This window comes from Schistocerca serialis, chromosome 12, assembly GCF_023864345.2.
Source record: "Schistocerca serialis cubense isolate TAMUIC-IGC-003099 chromosome 12, iqSchSeri2.2, whole genome shotgun sequence".
NCBI lineage: Eukaryota > Metazoa > Arthropoda > Insecta > Orthoptera > Acrididae > Schistocerca > Schistocerca serialis.
The window spans coordinates 21,765,867-21,774,383 of record NC_064649.1 but is presented as its reverse complement, the minus strand read 5'-3'; the positions used below and the strand labels follow the sequence as shown (position 1 = coordinate 21,774,383).

Sequence of the window (8,517 nt, the reverse complement as noted above, 5' to 3'; positions counted from 1 at the left end):
GACATATCAAGGTCATTATTCCGGCCAGAGGTGGTTGTTCCGGGTACTGATTTCTCGGCATGTATGCACCCAAATTGCTTGAAAATGTAGTCACACGTCAGTTCTAGTACAATATATTTGTCCAATGAATACCCGCTTATCATCTGAATTGCCTCTTAGTGTAGCAATTTTAATTGCCAGTAGTGTAATCGAGCGGTCAGTTCGTGCACAAAATCCTACGCCGACAAATCTTTTGTTATTATCGACGGCTATAGAGGCAGCAAGGGTTGGTATTTCTACAGCTGACTTCCAGTGACTTGCTCAGTGCATGCCACGTCCAGGTGCTGCACTACGCCGGCAAAAAGGTCTGACACGATACTAAGAGATACCCCGTCACTTTTGCCATCTCGGCGTGCATCCGACGTGAGACCACGTTTCTACTTAACGTGAAAATACTTAGCAACTATTTCCAAAGGTAGAAGATATCTCTAAGAGTGGGGCACACACTGACCTCATTTCTTGCACACTTTAATTTTTTTTAAATTACTGCAGAAGGTATTGATATAACAAGGGTGATCAATGGTTCAAATGGCTCTGAGCACTATGGGACTCAACTGCTGTGGTCATAAGTCCCCTAGAACTTAGAACTACTTAAACCTAACTAACCTAAGGACAGCACACAACACCCAGCCATCACGAGGCAGAGAAAATTCCTGACCCCGCCGGGAATCGAACCCGGAAACCCGGGCGTGGGAAGCGAGAACGCTACCGCACGACCACGAGATGCGGGCAGTGATCAATACTTGGGCGAATCATTGGAGTACTCTTTCTGAAGGATACTGATCTAATCAGTTTTAGGTGAGAAGAATATTACATCGTACGACGGTCAAATGTTAATATATGCATCACTATCAGCGAATGGAGATACACGAATCGATAAGGGGGAGTAGGCTTAGTTTCTCGAGCTGCTTATCTCGGAGCGTTACATCTTTTTTTGTGTCATTTATTACTCATACGAATAGCGATGAACTTTTACAGTGGACGCTTTAAGTTGTCGCTCATCAACCTTGATATCAGAGCTTCAGAGATATCTCTGCTCGTCCGAAATCATACTTCATTTTCTGACAAAAGCTTAGTTGTCGCGTGTGCACTCTGTACCTTCTGTTTATTTTTTGTTCAGTGAATCCGTTGGTATTAGTCACCGCTTGTAATCAGTAAGACGTTCAGTAGCAATTAACTTCCTGATTTTGGAACTTGAGAAGTAAATGCCGGCGTCCTAATACATTTTTCAGTGACTGAAAAAATATGCGTTGACCGAAAAAATCGCAGCACCAAGAGCGAGATGTGCGACGGAAACAAAAGTTGGTAGGCGTGTTTCTACGTGTGGACGACGATCTCGCTTCAGATTTCGCGCCAGTCACGTGAGAGTGGCGGCAAATCAGGTTTGCTTTAAATACAGGCTGTAACTTTAGTGAGCGTCTAACATTCTGCGTGGTGTCTGTCTGTTCTAAGTCGTGTCTCCCTACCACTTTCGCGCAACGACGCTCTGAGCGTGTTTTTTTTAGGGAATTGACTAGTTTGAACCTGGGACCTGTTGCTGGTAAGGAGACGCCAGACCACACATGACATGTAGAGTTCAGGAGAGTTCAGTGAGACTAGCGATGATATAATCAAATACTTAATGATTTCAGCGTCAGCTCCACTGCACTCCCTGTAAAAGAATCTTAATACTAACTAAATTTAGTGGAAGGGGTTCAAGGCTTGCCTATTTTTAGTTAGCTGGTAAAATAACGTCGAGAAAGTAGTTAAGTTTACCATTGGAATTTTTATTCTGCTCACAAAACATTGTTTATAAATTGCACTATTGATAAAACGAAATATTTTAATATAGGATGATAAAAACCAACTGCGTTGAACAAAAACGTGAACGAATATTCCCTGAATGGGTTTCCAAGTTCTATAATGGATCGAAGGATGACCTATGCCATATCACATATATAATTTAGGTTTAAGTTAAGTTTCATAAAAAAGAAAACTATCAAAATGGTCTACAGTGATCATCAATTATCTTTAATTACTTATTTAACTTGTAGTAAATTACAGTGGCTGATGTGGCTTCTCAATAATTATATAACAGAAGAATCATCGCGTTTCAGATTTTAACTTCTAATAGCAAATGTGAATACCACAAAGTTTAATTAACGATCGACACTAGTATTACGTAAAAAGGGATGTAACAGATGAGACTTCTGCAGTTCTGAGTGAAGCCTCTTGCGCTCTTTTGCGGCATCGCGTGCGTTCATTACCTTGTCGGTGTTCATCAGGGGGCGGCGGAGAGCACAGCTCCACACACCTCGCCGTCTCGGAAGCAACTCTCCTTAACTTCTCGTTACTACAATTTACCGAAGCTGGTTTAAGAAAAGCTATCTGGCTGTGTTTTGAACTGACCAGTCAGGGTCTCAATGTTAACCTTAAGCTCCACCTACAAAAATTCTGTCTGTCCAATGAGAAACGTTATACTTTTCGTGGTGGGGCAATGTTTTTAACGTTTGCTACGTAACAGAGACGCGTATAGTCTCACGCTAAAACTTGCAGTTGGTGTGGCCCTTTTAGTGTTATCATAAGATCTATACTGTTCTTCTGGAGGGCTCTATCTTTTAACATGGGCTGGGGGTGGTCTTGGCGGTCGGCCGGCGATGTGGGTGTCCGTCCCTTATCCTAGGGCCTTCTAGCTTAACACGGTTCCGCTCTCGGCTTCTGTTCTCGTTTCTTGTGTTAGTCTGTGGTATTCCATTTGCTCACTCGTCGATCGTATTACTTTGGTTAATTTAATGTCAGGATTTATTCGGAGCTATGTGACATACTGCCGGATTTGCTATCATGTCAGGGTTTTCACGGAAGGTGTTGGATTTGCCTGACACCTTACAAGCGTTAGTTACCTTTTAGACAGGACGTGATGACTTGATATTAGTCAAGAATGCCTCTAAGGCGACAAAGACCCCATTGTCAACACCTCACTGAGTTTGAACGAAGTCGTGTGATAGTTATTGATTGGCGACTGCATGGAGTGTTCTGTGCACCACGACCAGATAATGGATATAATTGGAAGGAGAAACAGCCTTGGTCGTATTTTTTTTGTTTTATTATCCGCAAAATCCATTTTCGGACACTTAGTGACCATCCTCAGTGCTGTAAGACGCAATTAAAATTGTTAGGCACTGGTATTAACAAACTTAGAGCGATCACATAAAATCGCTCTCTACGTTTGTTAACACCAGTGCCTAACAATTGTAATTGTATCTTACAGCACTGAGGATGGTCACTAAGTGTCCGAAAATCGATTTTCCAGATAATAAAACAAAAAAAAAAAAACAAAAAAAAAATACGACCAAGGCTGTTTCTCCTTCCAATTATATCGTGTGATAGTGCTACGAGAAACAGGATGTTCCTTCTGTGATATTCCAAGAGGACTTGGCAGGACTGTAGCCACTGTACGTGACAGCTGGCAGCGGTGGCCACTAGAACGCGCGGTCGCAAGAAGACCGGGCTCCAGGCTGCAGATGGTCACGTGACACTAGCGAGAGCGAAGACCATTCCGTTCGGTGTGTGGCTCGGGAGCATCTACGGCAATTTGATCAGCAGTTGAAACCACAGCGCCACAACGAACTGTTACAAATACGTTTCTGCTAGGGCGTGTATTCCATTTGTTCCGGGCGTGCCTCGTGTTCCCGCCATTATGTATTTCATACCCTGTTTTTATTCGTACTTTCCCCTCACTACGTTAATTTGATTTACTACTGTCAGTGAGTTGCTGCTTTGCGTGACCGGCGCTAGCAGCGCGTATCGATATATCCCCTCTCGTAGTATCTTTGCTCGACTGCTATTACTTCCCGGTCGTTGTCTGTCGTAAGGGAGTTTGCCTCGGCAGTTCGGATCTACATCTACATCTACATTTATACTCCGCAAGCCACCCAATGGTTTGTAGCGGAGGGCACTTTACGTGCCACTGTCATTACCTCCCTTTCCTGTTTCAGTCGCGTATGGTTCGCGGGAAGAACGACTGTCGGAAAGCCTCCGTGCGCGCCCGAATCTCTCTGATTTTACATTCGTGATCTCCTCGGTAGGTATAAGTAGGGGGAAGGAATATATTCGAGACCTCATCCATAAACGCACCCTCTCGAAAGCTGGACAGCAAGCTACACCGCGATGCAGAGCGCCTCTCTTGCAGAGTCTGCGACTTGAGTTTGCTAAACATCTCCGTAACGCTATCACGCATACCAAATAACCCTGTGACGAAACGCGCCGCTCTTCTTTGGATCTTCTCTATCCTCTTCTGGTAACCCGATCTGGTACGGATTCCACACTGAGGAGCAATACTCAAGTATAGGTCGAACGAGTGTTTTGTAAGCCACCTCCTTTGTTGACGGACTACATTTTCTAAGGACTCTCCCAATGAATCTCAACCTGGTACCCGCCTTACCAACAATTAATTTTATATGATCATTCCACTTCAAATCGTTCCGCACGCATACTCCCAGATATTTTACAGAAGTAACTGCAACCAGTGTTTGTTCCGCTATCATATAATCATACAATAAAGGATCATTGTTTCTATGCATTCGCAATACATTACATTTGTCTACGTTAAGCGTCAGTTTCCACTCCCTGCACCAAGTGCCTATCCACTGCAGATCTTCCTGCATTTCGCTACAATTTTCTAATGCTACACTTCTCTGTATACTACAGCATCATCCGCGAAAAGCCACATGGAACTTCCGACACTATCTACTAGGTTATTTATATATATTGTGAAAAGCAATGGTCCCATAACACTCCCCTGTGGCACGCCAGAGGTTACTTTAGCGTCTGTAGACGTCTCTCCATTGAGAACAACATGCTGTGTTCTGATCTCTAAAAACTCTTCAATCCAGCTCTTCGGATAGCTGGTTCGGGTCGCGAGTTCGGGGCTGCCAGCCAGTGGGAACGCGCCTGGAGCGCAGTCCGGACCTGCCAGTCGGGGAGTTGCAATGCAGCAGTGGTGCAGTCGGGTTGGAGCTGTGAGGTCTGCGTCGACATGGCTCGCCCGACCATTGGCGCCACGCATCACTTGAGCCGGGCCACGGTCTTGGTGCATCGTCGGTCGGTCGTCCTACCGGACGACGCCTTTTGGCTCGCCAATCGTTCATGAGTCGGCTGTGTGTGTGCACGTCGACTCCCGATTTGTCTTCGTGTGTGCGTAGTTACTGTTGGGTATCGTTCAGGTCTTCGTGCTGTGATTGTCAGGTTGTGTGTATACTTGGCTTTAGTTCCACTGACGACTGATGTTGTCGGCATTCTGAGGGCAGTCGGTCGGTTGCTGCGGACCAGGGAAGATATCTCGGGGCGGTGCAGTCAGCTGGGTCCGCTGATAGTCCATGCACAGTGTCGGAGCGTGTGTGGAGCTGTCCGATCGCTACGAGCTTCGTGGTTCGCCGACTCAGGACGTCAAAGTTGAGTAGTGGCTTCAACTACCCAAGCCACGTCCATTCATGTTGTGGTGGTTCGTTTCGGTGGTTTGACGTTGGGGAGGTTTTCCTGTGAGCATCACAGAGTGCCTGTATTGCTGAAATTTAGCCGTCATGTGGTGTAATTAACTATTGGTTGACCGTATTCAAGTGTACCAGCGGGATTTTCTGCCTAGTGGCCGTTAGTGTTCCGGTTACCAGCCCTGGCCACTAACGTAATTTCAGGCAGCGTCCTTTACTCACCTGTTGTCACTGTCCAATATGGTGTGAAATTTTGACAGTTAATACATACTCCATTGTGTATAGTGACGCTCGTAACTGTTGGTCTGAATTCTCATGTACTCTGTCGTGGCAAGCAAGCGGTTTGTCGACCGGTCCGTCGACTGTCCCCTGGTTGGGTTTCGACGGATCAAGTGTAGCTGGGCTCACCCCCTTGTCTCGCCTAAGTGAACGACGGCAGACCGACCTCCCTGGAGGCTTCTGAGTGAGTGCCACCGGTGTTTAATTATCTGTTGTCAGCTGCTTTAAATTGAAGGCTTATGGTTATTTTTTTTATTTTCTTAGAAATTCTGCAAAATTAAATTTATCTATCAAGCTTAAACATTGAGGACTTCTGGCTTTAAAAGATTATGGTAATATCTTTTAAAATTTTGAAACTTAATTGTGACCTTTAGCCATTTCTATTGCACCTTACATATGTTTGTTCTATCTACTTAGCCTTAAGGCTTTCCACATGGCCGTGATATGTTTTCTTATTTATTTGATTTGCCTCTTTAATTGCATTTTAATCTTGTTGATTTTTAAGATGTCTTGTTTTTAAACATTCTGGCTTTCTGCCTTTAAAAGTCTATGGTAATATAGTCTAAAATTTTGAAATTTATTTGTCGCCCTCAGCCATTTGTATTGCACCTTGCATATGTTTTTTCTATCTACTTTGCTGTAATTTTTTTAAATTATTTTATTGCTATCTTAATTGCATTTTATCTTGTTGATGTGTTAAGATTTCTTGTTTAGAGTCCTTCAGCCGTGAAAGAGTTGCATTCGGTAAAGGTCCGGCTATGTGCCGCTTTGGTTGTAAAAGTTATTAAATAACAATAAATTACAATTAGAAGGCGAAACTGACCTCAACCTATTTGGCCCCTTCCACAATCCTGTTACCTGTTGTGCCCAGCGGGTTTAGCGGGCGTATCACCACTGACCCTAAAACCAACGCCGTTTGTGACTTCGGTGATGTCAAGAGAGAAGCGGGAGGTCGATCAGTTGAGGGCCTGCAACCAACCTGTCCGCACGCTAGACTCCTTGGAGGAACACCTGGAGTGCGATTCCGTATGACAGAAGGACCACGCTGGTGGTTATCCGACGCACCCTGACTGCAAATCTGTACGTGAGTCTGGTGATTCGACCTGTTGTGCTGTCATTCGTGAACAGAACATTCTAGGGGGCGTTTTCCAACAGGACAATGCTCAGCCACATACCGCCTTCGTAACCGAACATGCTCTACAGAGTATCGACATGTTGCCTCGGCCTGCTCGATCACCAGATCTGTCTCCAGTCGAGCACATATGGGATGTCATCGGATAACAACTCCAGCATCAACCACAAACAACATTAACCGACCCTGCACCGACCGACCAAGTCAACAGGCGTGGTACTCCATCCGGCACCTGTAAAAGACAATACATGCACGTTCGCATGGTCGCATTGAACGTTTTGGCGGGTACACCGGTTATTAATGTATCATTTCACATTTTCAATGGTTTATCTCGACCTTACAGAAACCAGTCAGCTTGCAATGTTAATAATTTAAATATGTTACCTAGACAAATGTATTCCCGAAATTTCACTTTTCTAGATTAATTATTATTTGCAAATGACAGAGCTCAGCAATCAGCGTCGTGCTCTGTCGTTTGTAAATCGTATTACAGTTGCTGAGTGCACCCACGTTCCCGGTGGAAGGCAACCTGATAATCATTTTTTGGTGTTGCGCGATTTTTTTCTGTCAGTATATTCCAATAGTGAAACTGGAGCTGAAGCACAATTTTTTGTAGTCCTTCAAGACAACACTCTGTAATCTGAATGCTGTATACTAACTGGGATAACTTTTTAATATGACACGTTTATAAAACGCACTAAAACGTATAAAACAATTTCTCGTGGCATCATAGAGATTCCTAGTATCATACAGATAGTCCTGAAAATGTGTGCTTATGAATTTTTAATAGCTATAATAAGACTTAACTCCCTCCAAACTGCCCTTGGAAGTCCCAACGGGTCCGACCGGCCGCCGTGTCCTCCTCAGCCCATAGGCGTCATGCAATGAGGATATGGAGGGGCATGTGGTCAGCACACCGCTCTCTCAGCCGTATGTCAGTTTACGAGACTGTAGCCGCTACTTCTCAGTCAAGTAGCTCCTCAATTTGCCTCACAAGGGCTGAGTGCACCCCGCTTGCCAACAGCGCTCGGCAGACCGGGTGGTCACCCATCCAAGTGCTAGCCCAGCCCGACAGCGCTTAACTTCGCTGGCGGGAACCGATGTTACCACTGCGGCAATAGCTATAATAGCACTTGTAAAATTTAAAACGGGAAAACGTGGGACGCATGCAATAGATAATTGATGCTTGAGTATCCAGAATGAGATTTTCACTCTGCAGCGGAGTGTGCGCTGATATGAAACTTCCTGGCAGATTAAAACTGTGTGCCCGACCGAGACTCGAACTCGGGACCTTTGCCTTCCGCGGGCAAGTGCTCTACCAACTGAGCTACCGAAGCACGACTCACGCCCGGTACTCACAGCTTTACTTCTGCCAGGTCCCGAGTTCGAGTCTCGGTCGGGCACACAGTTTTAATCTGCCAGGAAGTTCGATGCTCGAGTAGTTCACCGAAGTGACTAAGAATTTTATTGCACTGCAAATGATACGACTGTTTTGTGACTTTTTATCAAAGGCAGCTACCCTATACGTTCTGGAATACAGCATGATAAAAAAGAAAGACCAGCTTACAGTTACTTATTCCAGACAAACCACGGAAGTTGAGA

General features: G+C 44.9%; 1 non-coding gene across 1 annotated transcript; it reads right to left on the bottom strand.

Moving 5' to 3' along the window:
- Nucleotides 1–8,178: 8,178 nt before the first annotated feature.
- On the bottom strand, nt 8,179–8,253 carry Trnap-cgg (transfer RNA proline (anticodon CGG)). The gene has a single exon. It is a non-coding gene; the product is annotated as a tRNA-Pro (tRNA).
- Between the last annotated feature and the right edge of the window lie 264 nt (nt 8,254–8,517).